At 37.0% G+C, this 17,450-nt stretch overlaps 1 long non-coding RNA gene across 7 annotated transcripts in view; it reads left to right on the top strand.

Annotated features, from left to right (window-relative positions):
• The window catches only part of LOC108449554, a 63,160-nt gene extending 55,299 nt beyond the window's left edge, over window positions 1–7,861 (top strand). For 6 of the 7 annotated variants that reach the window (XR_001865757.1, XR_001865758.1, XR_001865756.1 and 3 more), the window contains 3 exons: window positions 2,612–2,798; window positions 5,110–5,214; window positions 6,634–7,861. This is a non-coding gene — a long non-coding RNA (uncharacterized LOC108449554). Of the gene's footprint in view, window positions 1–2,611; window positions 2,799–4,646; window positions 4,765–5,109; window positions 5,215–6,633 lie in introns of all 7 variants that reach the window. The other variant, XR_001865760.1, reaches the window with a different exon arrangement.
• Window positions 7,862–17,450: the final 9,589 nt, after the last annotated feature.

Genomic DNA, 17,450 nt, shown 5'->3' with positions numbered 1-17,450 from the left:
GTAAAGACTCCTGGAACAAGCTCTCTCACAAAGGGCACATGAGGGAAATCAAGGTGTGTGATGGGAAAGCAAAACCTTGATGATTACTTTTGAAGACTTTTGTCAGTGACATGAATTACTTCTGTAATATTCTGAATGTTGTTCAGTTCAGGTTTTAGAGAAAATAGAGAAGCTGTGTCAGAAACAGAGATCAGAATCCAAGTCTCATCTTCACCGTTAGGGCCTCCTTTATCTACAGTCATGCCTGTCTTTGCTTGCTTTCTATCTGTTTGCAGAAATATTATATGTATTACTGCAGTGACATGCTTTAAGGTGTAGATCTGATTTCTTCACTTTTGTGGTGAGTTTGTTGCTATAAAAATTAGTTATGGAGATAGATAAGATGAGAAGTAGGTTTATGAGAGAAATAAACAGGAAGCTCTGACAGCAAACACTGTCAAGCTTACCAAGTGAAACACTATCACGAATGCTTCATCCACAAGAGCAGAAGCTAGATGTTGGCCTGCCTGGAATATTTGTAAGATTACTTTTGACTAATGTGCTGAAGAAGGAGGTAGCAGTTAATCTCCTTTAGAGCTTCCAAAAACCTTTCTACATTTACCAAATACTATGAGCTGCAGTCACACTTGAAGTTGGCAGCTTAAAAAACACAGCCTTCCAACAGTATTGTTTGTTAGCACAGTTATCACATAACAGAACAGCTGGGAGGCTTAGCAGTACTTACAAGTATGAGAGACAGCAACAAAAAAACCCAAAAATAGTCACCAGGAGCCAAAGGTGCACTTCCGACACTGTAGCTGTCTTCTCCATGAGCTGTTCCCAGCTGCAGTATTTTGTCAGCACCCTATTTTCCAAATATGCAACTTGGTAGCAAAGGGTGTCTGTGTCAGATTTCTGTCGAGTCTTTTCTGCTTATTCAAACCCATCCTGCTTTGAAGACTAACTGTCTAGTGGAGGATAATAATCAACTGGGTTCTACTGCTGAAACAGTATTACATGACTCTAGAGATCTTTAACTCACAGGTCAGAAAATAGATTGAAGGATAGCAAGACTAGTATCTCTAGATTCCCAGTTCCCTCGGAGGAGAGGAGAAAAATCTCATCTACTGTGCTCTGATGTTTAGGGCCACTTCATGTGAGGATTAAAAAGAATAAAAAGGAATAACAACAAAATAAAAAAAATTTTAAAAAAATCAGAAAAACTGAACCAAACAAATCAAACTGACAAGCTTTGATAGCTCTGCAGTGATCTCTGCATCCTGACTGCCTGAAATAAAGAAGTAGCACGTATGTCTTTTTCAGTTTTTTATCTTCTTGCCAATACAGTCATAAATTGGAATGAAAATGTCAATATGGTTTTTTTTCAGAAAAATATGATAAGTCATAGTTTCACCTACTTGAAGAATTTTTTGCCTTCACGTAGCACAAAAGATTAACATTCTGTAACTCACCATTATTACCTCGCCATGAAATATTTTTGGTACAGTGCTCATATACATACATGGGAAAACTATATACACTTTCTACTAAAGGGATCTCATCCAGTCAAACACACAGCATAAATCCATGTCAAGTATTTTTTTGGTTAGGAATAAAGAACACTTTGGAATTGAAAAAATCTTTAGGTAAGACCATTGGTGAATTCTTCAAAAAACAATTGCACTAAAGGAAAAAAAGAAGAGCAAATCAAAGTACCAGGGCAGCATGAAAAGGTAACGTCAGAAACTTTGCAAGGCTTGCAAGTAGAAGGAAGGGTCGCATGTTGATATTTTCAAAATATACTTAGCACTGATCTCTGGATCTTTCTGTTTTGATTTTTTCCCCTACTTTGAGAAAATTTGCTCTTCTGTTCTAAGGACAGCATTGAATATCTCAATCTCTTTGATTTATCAGAATTTCAAATTCACATTCAGGACAGCTATAGCAGATATTCCAGCACTGATTATCTATTTGATAGGACTAAGGGACAGTTTGCGTTGGAAAGAGAGAAAAAGGCAATAATACCATGGTATGATGTAAAGAAATAGTCTTCTCATCCAAAAAACATTCTCAAAACAAGTCTGATGATTGTTATTCAATAAATCATCACCGTTTTAACTGTTCCACTTTAGAATTTAATATTATTAGAAGTTTTAGGCATCAGAAGGCATAAACTATCCATTTGCCTAATTTTTGAATTGTTTCAATTTTTGTCATATATGTTTTCAATGTCAAAGTAGTGATTTTGTTCCTCAGCCTTCAAGAACCAAATACACCTCTCAGAAGTCTTCAATCATATCTGCCAGTCTCATGTAACCACTTCAGTATTTTACAACATCTCAAGTCACACTAAATACCTTTTCTTTAGTGAGCTGAATTAATTTTTCTGCGACTGCGTGATGTACAGGACAATGGGGGAAAGGAATAATACTGTTAAAATAGTGATAGCAGGATTTTCCTTTAAAAAGGAAGGTTAAAAGTGTCTTCATAATTAAGTACAGTAACTAGTGCAATCCAACTTTTTTATAGGTTGTCTTAAAACTTCTAAAAAAAATAATATACTTGAAGGCAAATATTCTACTTATTATGTGTAGTAATTAGGTGTGCTTTTATATGTCTGAAATTGTGCCAGTAATGCTTTATAATGGAAAGGCAAGGTTCCATGCCCTCACCTGTGTATGAAGTTTCAAGCGAAGAGAGAACACTGAAAGAAGGGAGCAGTTGGCCAGATGCCTTGGGGATTACAGTGCACCATCAGCAGAAACCCAGAGCAAAGAAAAGTCATTTGGAACTCTTTCTAGGTCTAGACATGGTCATAGGTGAGTATGTTTCTGTTTCAAATGAGTTCCAGAGAGTGCTTGGTTTTTCCATCTCTGATCATTTTTTCCTGTGAGATAACCACCTCCAATGTGATAGGAAGTCAAGCCTAAAATTTGTTTTTTAGGGTAACTTCGGCTTTTAGAGTGTGATTAACATTTTGAAATTTACATGCATGCCTTAATACACTGCAAACTTTGCATCGCCCAGGTGGAACATGGTCTCTCTCCCCAAACTCATGCAGGAGGTAGCAGCTAAATCAGACTGAAAGAAGGAGCTCTCTGGACAGATCCTTATCCAGTCCTCAGTGAAAGCAACTGAAGGACTTACAGGACTTGAATCAGGCCACCAGTAGAATGAAGTTAAGCATTAGAAATTAGGATTTAATGGATCACAGGGTCAAAGCAGTAATGTGAAAGATGTAGTCATTCAGCAAGGCCTCCCACATAGCACTGGGATACTTTGACACTGATTGAACATGAACCCTGATCTGATTGAGAAGCTTAGTACACTGCCACTGAAACAGGAAATGTTTCCCTCCACTACTTTTTACAATAGGGGCTTTAATTGGGTTGAATTTCAGCCACCTGGGTAGCATCCAGGCCTCAACTCTGCCAGGCTGAAAAGAGCCTGAGTAAAAAAATGACTATATGGGTCAAACAAAAATATGTACAACCTCTGAATTTCCTCAGATCTACAGCTATTGAGAAAAGGACATTGGAACAGAGTAAGTTACAAGATTGAACCCTGTAGGACTCTCCAGTCCAATTTGCTTGAGGTAGACAGAGGTTGACTAGCAGTGTCCTACAGTTTTGACTTGAGACAAAAGCATCATATCTATTTGTGAGTGGCATTTTTCCAGGTCTCACAGTGGTGTCAATAGAACTTTATATCTAAATGTTATCAAAGATCGAGTTCCATTGCCAAGACACACAAGCTTCAATATAGCTGTCCTGGCAAAAGATCAATGGTCATCTGGGTTGTTTTCTTTACTTTTGCCAGGATTTGCTGTTAAACATCTGAGGGTCATCCAAGAAGACTAAGGTTCCCCATGTTGTATTCTCATTATCTTTCCATCAACATTTCTCAGAAAAGTCAGACTGAACACCAGGTACAGTCTGGAAAAGACAAAGGCCATAAGGAATTTCAATCATTGGAAAAAGTCTTGTAAAATGAAGCATAAATAGATTTCATGCTTAAATAAAGGACATGGCAAGAGAAGGTGGACATAAGGGACAAATAGTGAGTGGACTCTATTCTGCTACCTAGTAGGCATTAAAATCCTGGTTACCAGCTGCTGAAGACTTTGCATGGAGATTCAGGACCAGTGAGTTTTACCAGTTAATATTTAATTCTTGTGGGATTTTTTGTGTAGAATCTTGTTCAGCATTTAAGCAGATGACATTTTATGAACATGAATCATCACAGTTTGGAAAACCTCTCACAATTCAGCACAGGATATAGATTGAAGTCCTTTTTTGAACAAAGGCCTTAATATTTCTACACATATTTGTAACACAGGGGTCTGGATAGCATGAAACCACTCTGACAGTTCAGATACTACCAGTTCATACTGTGTGCAGGGATAGTGTAGCATTATTATTAGGTATTCAGTGGGTTCACTGCTTGACTTTAGAAAAATTGGTATTTACTAGGTGGAAATACTGAATTGAGAGACTGAAACCCTGTGTCCTGACACCCTGCCCCTTGACATAGGGGTTGCCAACAGCTTGCCCCTGTCCAACACCACAGGCAGGGTGCCCCACACAGAACTGATGTAGGGTACATTTCTCTGTGATCCCACCACCTCCGAGGGACACAAGGGGCAGCTCAACTCTTACATTTAAAAGGTACCATTGGCTGGCACCATTGGCTGTTGCTTCCAGATGATCTGGACACCACATGTCCCTGGCAGTCCACTGGAGCCATGGCATTGCTTGTGGTCTTGTGCTTGCTGTCAGTGGTTGGGTGAGTCACCACATGTGTGCACTGTTGCTCATCTTTCCTACTGCCTCAATAAATATGTGTTTCTTGCTGTGTGGCTCTATTCCTTTTGAGACCACAGAGATATTTTTACTTTGTTTAAAAATAAGGTTCTACTATCAGTTTGATATTGTAATGTTAAATCATTAACAGAATTTCTCAGGTATCTGTCATAGTTGTACCTGGGTACAAAAACATATATGAACAAGTTTTATAGATATCTTTCTGTTTGTAAATATTTTGGATGCAGTTTACCTAGGAATTCAGATTTACAAATGCTTCTACTCTATGATTTTAAGATTTACAAATGCTTCTACTCTATGATTTCAGTGGCTGTTGTAAGCTTCATTGATGATGGGATGAGAAAAGCAGACGAAAGAAGAATGAATGCCACGGCCCCTCTGCCAAATATGACAGGAGGACTTGCTTTGCAATGTAACGCTACATATTTTAGCTTGTCACTTTGTTAGTGTAATTTTATTTATCCTAGATTTTAAAAATTTATTAATCCTAGATCCTGTAATTATATTTATCCTAGATTTTTTTGCATTTCAGTGGAAATATCAATTTTCAAAATGACGTGCCTACCTGCCTCTCGTTGAATTTTCAAAACAAAGAGAATAAAGATATGTAGGTTTTTTCAATATAGTGAGAGATTTTGCTGTGATACTCACACTTTCATGTTATGAAAAAGACAAAGTTGACTGTCTTGAATTGAATGGTTATAAAAATACGCATTGGAAAATGCATTAAATACACATTGTAAAACATCATTTTTCCTTGGAAATGACACTTTTCTGCATTCAAAGCTGTGAAAAAATTGAGAGATATTTTATTGCAGGCTGAAATCATTGCTACAGGTCTATTTATGCTAGAGAATTTTATTAATGGCTGGCTGGTGAAAAATCAGCTTGCATGTCCATGATGCTACTGAGTACACCATCAGCTAACCAATTCAATAACAGCAACAACTATCAAAAAGACCCCAACACCAAAACTCTCCCCAAACTCACTCAAAATTCTCTGTGTAGTATTTAACAACATTGTTGTTTTAGCCCAGAGAAGATTGATGCATGAAAGACAGTGATATAAGAGCATATGTCCTAAACACAAGAGCAAAATAGAATCCTTTTCCTATTACATCTCTTTTAATATAAATTATTTCATTCCCCTCCCAAGTTAACCTAACATAAAATAATAAGGGAAAACAGGATTGTTGCAGGGATTTAAATTCTGTTTGCTATACAGCTTTACACAAAGAAATTATGTATTTATGAGAGAAGGAATGATAAGAATATCTGACACTAAATATTTTTGAAGAGTTTATGGTGGTTTTTACAAGTATAAGAAGTTTCCAGACCTCATTTTACATATATAGAACATGCATAGAAGGTCTCAAAAGAGTATGATTATTAAGTATAGATGTAATCATGTAATACTCAATTTGGGTTGAACAGCAGTTTCTCGAGAATACCTTTTAGTCAATATCCCAACTGAATTATTCATATAAAATAAATAAATGTTTATTTCCAGCAGGTGGGGGGAAGGCTAAAACAAAACAAAACAACAAAACATGGACATTTTTAGTACATTGACAGACAAAGACTTTGTGGTGGTTTATGTAAAGCTAATGAATATCAAGGTATATATGCAGTCCTATAGACTAAATAGCAAAAATCCTCTAAATTTCAATGCATTTTATTCCGTATATATGCACCCTACTGAGAGAAAAAAAACAACCAAACAACTCGTTTCTTAAAAATACATGTGAGACATTTAAAATTGTATGCGTGTCCTGGAATCAGGCAATGGCTTTACTTATGTTGGTTTAATTTCCTCTTTCTCCCTTCACAGATTCACAGAATATTCTGAGTTGGAAGGGACCCACAAGGATCACCAGTAAATATTCCTTACTGAATGGAGCTCTTGCCTTTTTCAGCTCTTGAGTCATCCAGCTCACTGTTCTGGCACTCCCACTTCCATGCAATTACCATCCCCAATGGCTTTTGCTCTCATGTATATTTTATCAGTCATTTATCCCAGATGATTTCTTACCCTTATCATGGACTATACCATCTTTAGTAAAGTCTGGTAACCAGCCAAGAACTAGGATTGTTTGTTATGTTTTGTTTGCTTGCTATTTTCCCCTCTCTTTTTCTTCGTATCAAAATACAGTTTGAGGCAGTATCATGATAGGGCTCTGATATTTTTCACTGGTGAGGATTTTACCCTGAAGACTCAGAGCACTTCTTCCAGTGTACCTTTCCAGTTCAGCTGGAAACTAGGCACGTGACAGTAGGCTGGGGTCTGACGTGCACCATCCATGCTCCTTGCAACCAGGAAGAGCCCAGAATTAGAATCTTCAGGTGGATTCTATAGGTAAGAATGTTGAGTATTTGAGCATTGCATACCCCACTTGTTGAACACACCCCTAAAAACATTAGTCAGAATTCATGCTTTAAAACATAAATTCAATAGTGAAAAAGTTGTGGGCTTTTTTCCATGCATGTTGTTTTTACCTATGCTTACATCCCCTATCCTCTGATCTAAAGCAACAACCATGACAAGGAATTTATAGATGTTTTTCAAATTTGTAATAAATCCTCTGGACTAAATTCTGATTTAGTTAAATCTTTGAGATTATTTCATTTTACACAATTTTGCAGACATCAAAACCTGCTCATGTGGACAAAAAGCATTTTTACATTTTATATTTTTACATGTTACAATTTAAGAATCTACTTAACTGCAATGTTAAATCACATAAGTACCCAAGGGAATTGTTTTGGATTTATTTTTAAATGTACACATAAGACAAACATCTTGGAAATTCAGAAGTGTTTTTACTCTATTTTGATACAGCATGTGTTTATCTGCCTGCACAACAGTGCATCTTATCAATTTCACCAGGTGCAGAGCAGAAAAGTAACAGTGAAAGATTAGAAGAATCTCTAGAGTGAAAATAAAAACAAAATAGCTTCTTATATTATCTTGAATTCTTTTCACTGTTACTGGAAGATAATGGTACTTGTGTAATTACTGCTTTTATCACCTAAATAAATAAATAAATAATGTTTCATAATCCCTTGCAACTTGCTCAGATTTCTACAAGAAGAAAACACTTAGGAAATCTACATGCAAATAGATATTTTTTACAATAATGTAGTTAAATTCTTTCTGGTTGTATTCTGAAATAACCAACCATGTCTCTTAAAACGTGTAATGACTACCTATATTTGAAATACTTGCTCATGTGAACGGTATTGCTGTCTCACTTTTCTAAGTACTCCAGGAAGGTGAGTCTGTCTGTGCTGCTCAGTTTAGGTTTTCTTTGTACCAAATGTATAAAGGCTTATTTTGCATGCTTTACTTTACAAAGTACCTGCACATGTTTTAACACAAACAGAGCTTGTGGGTTTTGGTTAGTGTTGTGTCAGGTTGTTTTTTTGTGTGGTGGGTTTTTAATTGTTGTGGTTTTTTAAAATTAACCCACAGGGTACACATACTAAAGCTTCAGGGGACTGTTTTTCACCAGTTTTTATCAAAAGTGTCAAACACTTAAGACATATATAATTTCATGTGACATATCTCATTTACTTGTACAGAATAATGGTTTTTCGAGTACTTGAAACTTTGGTTATAAATTTTCTCCTTCAGTTCTTAAAAGTAAATCAAAATTCTGCTGCAAAATAAACCCAGTTAATGCAAGAAACCAGATGTTTCATCACTTCCAATTGATAGCAAAATCATTCTGGAATCTTTCATGTAGTTCCTATTGGCAAGAAAAATAATTTTACATAATCAAGCATAACTCCTGCTCTGCAGGAGGTCTGGCTTTCAGACCTAGCTGGCAATATTTTTGTGATATTATTAGCAGTGAAATGCTGTTTTGAACAGCTCCAAAAATATAGGATTCTTTTGAGTGGTTCAGGTAAATAGTTACTACAAGTTTAAAATAAGAAAATTTTTTGTATTATTTGAAGGAGACAGAGGAGACGGTATTGTAGATGAATGTGCCATTTTGAAAACATCCCATTGGGAATAATAGCAATGAAGATCATGTGCATTTGAAACATGCCAATTCAAGTACCCCTGATATGCAGAAATACACATACCCAATGTAATAGTGTAATTTTGGCTGTCTCAGCAGCAGTGGCAGATTTGACTCGTCTTTTCAATTTTTTTTTTATTTTTACTTTTTAATTTTTCTGGGAGGGCTTCTAAGTCAGTAATTATAATGAGCTTGTGAATTAAACCTGGTGTACAAATCTGTGGCCTTGGAGCAATTTTGTATTAAGATACCAGGCTTTCTGTTTTGGAGCTAAAATCCATGGTATAACACACTTGTTTTGTCAGTCCATCACACAGATTCATGAATGCATATGAAACTGGAGATCTTTAAGTAACTTACTAGACTCACAGAAGAGACACTTCTTTCAGAGACTAGAAGGACGCATTAATCTGGTAACAAAAATGTTCTCAAAAATATTTTTCAGAAATATAACACACAATATATGTTTAATAAGTTTTTATTATATGTTTAGATAATAGGCAATGATTAAGATGGAGCTACTCCAGGTGTGGCCACACCAGTGCCAAGTACAGGGGAAGAATCACTTCCCTGATCCTGCTGGCCACACTCTTCCTGATACAGGCCCAGATGCCAATGGCTTTCTTGGCCAGATGAGTGCACCTACATGGCCATGTGTTGTGTTTTAAAGGCAAAGGGTAGAAAAAAACAAGTGTCAAAGTCATGTTTAAAATCTTAGAGCTTCAGAAAAATATTTGTTCAGATTCCTTGTGGTCTTCTTCAATTATGTAAAAATTTATATCAACTGCCCTCAGTCCCAACCATAAGGTATTTTTCAGACACAATTAAAAATAACTTTGTCCTTTAGATTTTTAAAATAAAAATGAAGATATTTATATACCTTTTATTTTTTAAACTGGAAAAAAATGCATTCAAGTAGAAAATGCTTGACAGGAAATTATTATTTGCACTGTGCTGAATACAAGAGAGGAGATGTCTGTGTGTGGGATGCAAGTGACGACAGTTATAAAAGGAGTGCTACGAATAGAAATAAAACCAGTGTAGTATCACAGAAGTAAAAGGTTACTGTCTCTTAATGGTGTAAAGGAACTGGGATGACTAAGAAAATAAGAGCTTACAGGCAAAATGAGAGAATGAAGGACAAGGACAAAGCAAATGCACTGGGCTGTGAGGTAGTTTGGCCAGAGGAAGGATGTATACTGGTTCCTGTCCTTCCAGAATCCCCCAGAAGAAGCAAAGAACATATCATATGGAAGTATGAGAGGTACTCTCTGAAGAGGGGAAATACTCTGTTTCTGTGTGTGACATTATAAAAGGACAAGACGCAGTATTGTAAAGCTGTGGCAAGTCCTGCAGACTGTTCAACTGTTTGTTCAGAGACTTTCCTTCTCCTGTTTCCTCTCAGGTAGCCATAGCTGTCTGCTGTCTGATAATTTCTTCTGGGGAAGGGAGGCACGGAGGCTGGTCTGCTCCAGAGAGTGCCAATACCATTAAAACTACCTTGGCACACAAATCACTTACCCTGCATGGTGTAAGAGACTGCAAAGACTGATCTCTGGAGACATTTTGGGGTGCATGAATGTGGGAGAAGGGGCAAGTCAGGCCTTGCCCTAGCAAGGCATTGCATTGCCCCACACACTCCACCTCCCTGGAATTAAGACATGTGTTTACCTGTCTTAATCCTACCTCCTTTTGGAATTTCTATCAGCTGAACACTGCTGGATCCTGGGAGTTTGTAGCTATATCTGTTCTTCTCTATATCTTTTCTCTCTTTCTTGCTTTCTCTTTCTTCTATTTCCCTCTTCTCAGAATTTTTGTGTAACTTAAAATCAAAAGGGTTTAGAGTTTGCTAAGTTGAATGGGTTAAGTTGATGCTTTTTGGAAGTGTTTCATGTTGATGGAATGCTGCTCTGAACCTTTTGCCAAAGTTCTCTGATTTTCTAAAGTTGCCAGTAAAGTCTTTTATGTTGTTTTGACCTCTTGAGAATATCTTGTCGGTATTTGTCTCATGTGTCTAACTCAGAGTATATGAACAACCATAAACCCTTTTAAAAGCCTTGTTGAGTGAGTTGTTTGTGGCCTTACCAATGGAAAAAGCTTACACATTTCCACACAAACGTGCTGCAAAATTCAAACAAGAAAAGTGAATGACAACTGCAGTAAATACCACACAATGCTTACTGCAACGTTCTTGAATAGAAACTGTGGAAAATGCAAAATGCTGGAAGCTAGGAAATTCAAAGTTAACATGCTCAGCCTATCCTTAAGTTACTTGCTGCTTAAATAATCACAGTATCATTGCCACTAGGAATGCCATGGGCAAATTCAATCAATCAAAGTCATAGGAAAGCTTTGAAACAATCTAATCAGTTCATGGCTTCAAAAGTAAATTATTTCCTTTCTGTAAAGTAATATCCACTACTGTTTTTGTCTTATAAAGCCTAAGGGGAAGGACAAAATTAAAAAATGTGTGATTTGCAATACAGACTAATAAAGTATATGGCTCTAACATCTTGATAGCCTAAGTCACAATACAGGCAGAGAAGAGGAGAGGGACAAAAAAAGAGATGAAGATGTATAGCAGACCTGCCTGGGATATATACATTATGGAATAAGTAGAGTAAAGTTAAAGAAAACAGAAATCAAATTTCTGTTAGAGGTGGCTGGTGAATTAAAATCATATTTCTCTAAAAAGGAATTTTAAAAAAATATTTTTATTTTGCATTTTATGTATCCTTGTTTCTTAGCTGAAATTCAGTTTCTAAGCAATTGCTATGAAAATTGGGGGGTTATAAGAAAAGCCAAATTTAGGTATTTTTACTCAAAACCATATTTAAATACATCACTCTGTTTCCTCATAGAAATCTAAGTCTTGTCAAGAAATTTGACTGATCACATAAAATGAAAAAAATTGCTTTTGGGAGATGTGGTTTTGAGCTCAGCAGGTAGGTCTGAATAAGAACAAAGGACAGAATCACCATTTTATTTGTAACAAAGAAAATTTAAAGCTTTGTTGAGGATTTAATTATCACTAGACTTGATCTTCTCCCTGAAGGAAAAAACAGATGAAGCTTATATGAGTCTGATAAATTGTCCCTGAAGACAACAGGCAGAGTACAGAGGGTTGGTTAATCTACAGAGCCGTTTACTTTGCTGCCTGTTTCCAAGATCATTCTTCCCAGAAAACACTGACCCCTCAACTCATGGCCTCAAAAGCTTTCCTTCAAATTTAACTTTTTTTATGGCACAAACTAGTTATTGCTAGACTGGTAGCCATGTGACTGTGTTAACCATCTTTCCTGCTCTTAAGGTGTTTTTCTCCAATAGCCATTAACCCACTTATTTGTAATTTAAATAATGAGACCCAATTCACTACCAAGTAACATTTCATGGTGTTTAAAATGGAGATGAAATCTAGGAATTGGGAGACAGAGAACAATGTGAGAAAATCAAGAGATTAAAGCTGTGTGAAATAGAGGTAAGCAAATGTCTGTTTCAAACAGTTGGAGTGTTTTTACACTGTCTGAGGAAAATGATGACAAAATATAATTTTTTATGAGTTTGGTTTCCTTTTCTTCTGTGAACATTGCCAGATAGGTACTAGAATTATGTATTAAAAATTCATTAACAGAGGAAAATATATTTTACATTGGCCATGAGTCACATACAGGACTACTGCATATCAGATGTTGCATCACAATGAACTGTCAACATCAGTAGCTGTAATAAGCTGTTGTCTGTTGCATGTGAGTATGAGCTTGTATTCACATCCAAATCAGAATTGCCAAATTTAAATCAAGCCGGAGCGCAGGCAACCTTGAGACAAGACTGAGGTCTTAGAGGGAAAGGACTTAGTTCTGTATGTTAGTTTAGGCATTATGGTATGGACCTAGATGTAGTATACTTTTCCAGTTGCTAGGAAACCATACTATGGCTTTTGAAATGCACTTTTCCTTGGATAAGGCAAGTCAGACAGATGTTCTTGGTCACAATGGCGACTTTCCTTGTCACAGTGGTCCACAGGCTGGTGTTCTTGAAGGCCACTTAGGTGGCAGGCCCATCATGACTGTTATAAATAAGTTTTGGTTTTCTATAATTGATTAAATTGGTAAATATGCTAATGGTGGGAGCTGGGTTAGTTGATGTTTTCTGTGTTAATGATCTTGTTATATCGAGTTGAGAACAGCATACCGTGTGTAATACCTGCATGTAACCACTGGGTGGCGAACTTAATACCATGGGGAAAGGGGAACTTTTCTGGATTGTTCCAGCAGATAAGAGTGATGTCACCAAGAACGTGGATTGGATGTGGCACGAACCAATCAGTGGAGGTCCTCAGGAAATGATTGGTGAAAAAGGCATCATTGAAATGGACCAATGTCAGCAGGAGAAAACGAGCCAAGAGCGTGGAGGATCCAAAACGGACCAATGGACTTAGAAGACTGGGTATAAAGACTGAGTTGGGGCTCACCATTCACACTGGTGAGGGAGAGCACCTGGTGTTGTGCACCCGCCGCTTCGACTCTGCCTTGCTGTTGAGGTTCGCAAGCTGACTTCGGTACCCGTTCTTAGTTGCTGGTTAATAAAGGGTTGTTTCTTCACAGTAAGGAGTGAGTGGTGTTGATTGCCTCGCCCACATCACCCTTCCTACTAGATGTAGTATACTTTTCCAGTTGCTAGGAAACCACACTATGGCTTTTGAAATTCACTTTTCCTTGGATAAGGCAAGTCAGTCAGATGTTCTTGGTCACAATGGCGACTTTCTTTGTCACAGGGGTCCACAGGCTGGTGTTCTTGAAGGCCACTTAGGTGGCATGGCCATCATTACCAGGCTCGGATATGCAGGTGGGTCTCAAAGCACTGTGGGGTCATGCCCACTGGGCACTTGAGGAGCTGTTTGTTTCTCAAGAGCTCAATATGTCTTTGGTAAGAGCAAATCTCATTAAGTGCTGCAGTGCTGGACATGTAGGAAAGAAGTTACACTGCCAGAAGCAAGGGGAATTTTGAAGGCAGCTGTGGCAGCTTGCACAGAGATGTACCTTCGGTGGAACTGTGAAGAAACTGACTGGTTTGGTTTATGCGTTTAGAATAGAATGAAACTAAAGTTGCCATCTTGAACAGTTTTGGACCTGTTGTCCAATCTGCCACCACCTGTTCCTCATGTCTTTGCAGGAATGTGCCATGACACTTGGCAGCCAAGTAAGAAACAGAGTTCCATGCAGAAGCACAGCATTCCAAAGACAGGAAGGACTTATAGAGCTTATGAAAGGATGAAATACACTGAAGCAGGTATATTATACAGCTTACGCAATTTATGAGTGCACAGATCCAGGATGGAAAGTATAGGCAGACTTCTGTTTTATCAATTGAATGGATTATTTTTCATTTATTGGCTCTTACCTATGTGTTAAATTTTATTATTTTCTCAGGGAGAAATGATACGATGTGACAATATGGTGAACACTGCTCAGGTAGATTCTTTCTTCCATCTTCCTACACAGAAAACTGTGTAAAATTAAGTATCTCATTTTATTAGGGATTTGATCTTATTTTCTTTTTTAATATGTTTTACCAATTTTTCTTAAATACATATATTGTTATGCACTTGTTAGAGCACTGTCAGAAAGCATACTTTTTTATGCTTTGAATGCGTGTAGTGGCAGTATATTTGCGTGGCCAAGATAAACACATTTCAGTCTGGCTATGCACCAGTAAAAAGAGAAAATTACAGAGAGAAAAATATTAAATGCAAGTGTTCTGAAATAGTTATATTAAAGAGTTTTAGTTGTGGATCTTCTAGTTTGAAAATACTGGCAAACACACAAAAAAAATCAAAGTTAAAAGAAAGATAATTTTGTCAAAAAATATGTTATTGTTCTGTGGAATGCAGGATACCTGCCAGGACAGTAATGGTATATAAAGAGGATGACTATAAAAATAGAAAAGACTCTTACCCAGAGTTTTCAGGCACAGCTAGCAGCTAGGAAGCGAAGAACTCTTTTTTCTCTCCTCTGGCTTTCCTCCTTCCAGTGAGGTTTCCAGTGCTAGTCAGTGTCAGAAATGTGTTACAGAATTTGTGAATCAAGAGTCAGGTGAAGATAATTTTATTTGTGTTGTGATCTGCTCTATCTTTGCTACTCTCACTATAGATTTTCTGGTTTTTATTTTTCTGATTTTCCTTGCTTTTGAGATCTCCGCTACAGTTTTACATACTCAGTTTTCAGTCTGCACCCACTATTTTCCATTCTTTCTTGTGTTCTTTCTTTTTTCTTTGGGGATTGCTTTCCATCCCTGTGAGCCTATTTCAATTCTTCCTCTCTGTTTACCTCATTGCTTGTCTCCTTACTCTGTTTACGTTCAGCTCCTACTGTTTTTGGGCTGATGGATCAGAGCAGCTGAAAGATCACTATTAGCTGACTTCTCCTCTTCTTTATCTCTATTACTTTACTAACTGCTAGATTATGAACTGCTATAATTAGGCAATAGACAGACATGTCCAGGAGACTGTGTAAAGTACATTAAATACTTTCTTGTTAAAGGAAACCATCAAGTCCTTTTCTAATTCCTGCAAATTTCTTGTCTGCCTTCACCAGAGCTGTCACATTTTATAGATTATATCTAAGTGTCCCAGCCAGAACAAGATTTTCATCTATTTTACATATATTTTACATAATTTTACATAAAATTTCACTTTTACATATAATTTGCTATATCAGGTATAATCTCCTATGCTTTTAATTCTGTGCCCAAAGGCTTATTAAGTGAAAAAGATACCCTTTATGCCATTCATTATTCAGAATACCATTATGACACCCACTATTTGTAGCAGTGCCTCTGTTGTGTGAGAACTAAAATCAGCAATGACACTTTCCTTGTCAGTAGTGCTTCACTGGGCTGAAGTTTTCTTAAAAGAGTACTCGACGGAATTCACTTGAACGGCAGGTCAGGATAAAAGGGAGATTTACCACCGTGCTGCAAATCCTGTTGTTATGCATAATTATTTTCTTTTAATTTTATTTTATTGTTCATGTTTTATTTGAATAAAGCCTGGATTCCAGGAAGAGAATGAGTGCCCTGATGCCCAAGTAGCTAGGAAAAGTGTCACTGAAATCAGTGGGGTTTATGCCACCCAGCTCCTGGCCAGACAGGTTAGAACATAATGACATTTCAGGTGTTTGTTTTCCTCCTCTACCCCATCTCCCTCAGAAGATTAAAGTGCATACTAAGAATTAAGAGGTAGAAATGATATCAGCCAGTGACTTTTGATTTATCTAGGTGACAATAAAGCTGAAAGGTGTTTAGATCAATAAAAACAATGAATTAAATGACTAAGATATCACAGATGGCCAGATCAATTAAGGGCAATCAATTAAATATCTAAGGGATCATAGGTGGGATGGATAAATTAACAGTGCAAATAAATCAAATACTCAGGAGGTTCAGGAGGAATATAACCTGAGAAGATAATCATGGGGTAAGCGTCAGTGGGTGTAGTGTTTGGAGTGATGACTGTGTGGAATGTGGTGCATTTGTGGGAGTGCGTTATGCTCTGCTCTACTCCACAGAGTTATTTTTTCTACATCTTTGCCATGCCATCTCCTACCAGTCCTAGATAGGTTGCTGTTGATTTTTGCTCTTGGTGAGGTTTTAACTTTCAAAACCTGTAGATATGGAGAACTTCAATATCAGTTTGCAGAGACCATTTGAGTTTATAACAAATGGTAGAATGAACATTTAGCAAAAATAAGTTTACCTTATTTTAGGTTCCCTCTCATGTGAACCTAATTAATCAAGTGGAATTGTCTGCTTACACTGTAAATCTACACACTGCCTTCGCTTTTGTGTAGGGGGGTGTTTATATACGGATAACTCTAAAACGCAAGAATTTTGTCTAGATTATGTGAGAGGTGCTGCCCATCTGAAGTCACTCTTACACATAATTCAGCTCATAATTCATCATACTGGTACAGAGGTCATAGTTCTGCACAAACAACAATTTTAAATGGAAAAGTATGGCTTGATTTTTATTTTTGAAGGACTTGTATTCTTTCACAAATCTTATGTTCTCTTCCGCAAACAAAATCCTACCAGCAACACCCCAAATGTAAATTTCACAATAACCTCAGTTTCTAATTTGATTTTCACCCTTTCTGTTTTTCTTCAAATATCTGTGCAGCATTGTAACTTTACGTGGTAATGGTTAGTCTTGGACAAAAGTGCTTGTACACTGAAATCCAGATAAACACAATAAAAATAAGATCCTTTTGTTTCCATCCGGTTTGTATGATCCTCCTGATGCAGGGTGAAATTACTTAAGAGCCCAAATAAAGTGATTGGTGTATTTCTAAATACCAGAATATTAAGAAGTAGGCAATAAGCACTGGCAGAAAAGAGCATCTTTTAAATGACTAGAGATCCTGTGCCAGCAAATTCAAATAATCTGATGTCTGCAAAGATAGACAGTGGGAAGTGAAAAATAAGAACAGCATGAATTCTGGTGGTAAAATAATTGGAAACTTAAGGGAATTTTTGTGAGATTCAATTGAGGATATTTAGGAAATTTTGTGCACTACTTGGGATGGGATGGGGGTGGAAAGCTGGATCTTCTTGTGCACTCTCT

Source organism: Corvus brachyrhynchos, unplaced genomic scaffold, assembly GCF_000691975.1.
Source record: "Corvus brachyrhynchos isolate BGI_N302 unplaced genomic scaffold, ASM69197v1 scaffold239, whole genome shotgun sequence".
Taxonomy (NCBI): Eukaryota; Metazoa; Chordata; class Aves; order Passeriformes; family Corvidae; genus Corvus; species Corvus brachyrhynchos.
Note: the sequence above shows the minus strand (reverse complement) of the source record. Positions and strands in the feature narration are given on the sequence as shown.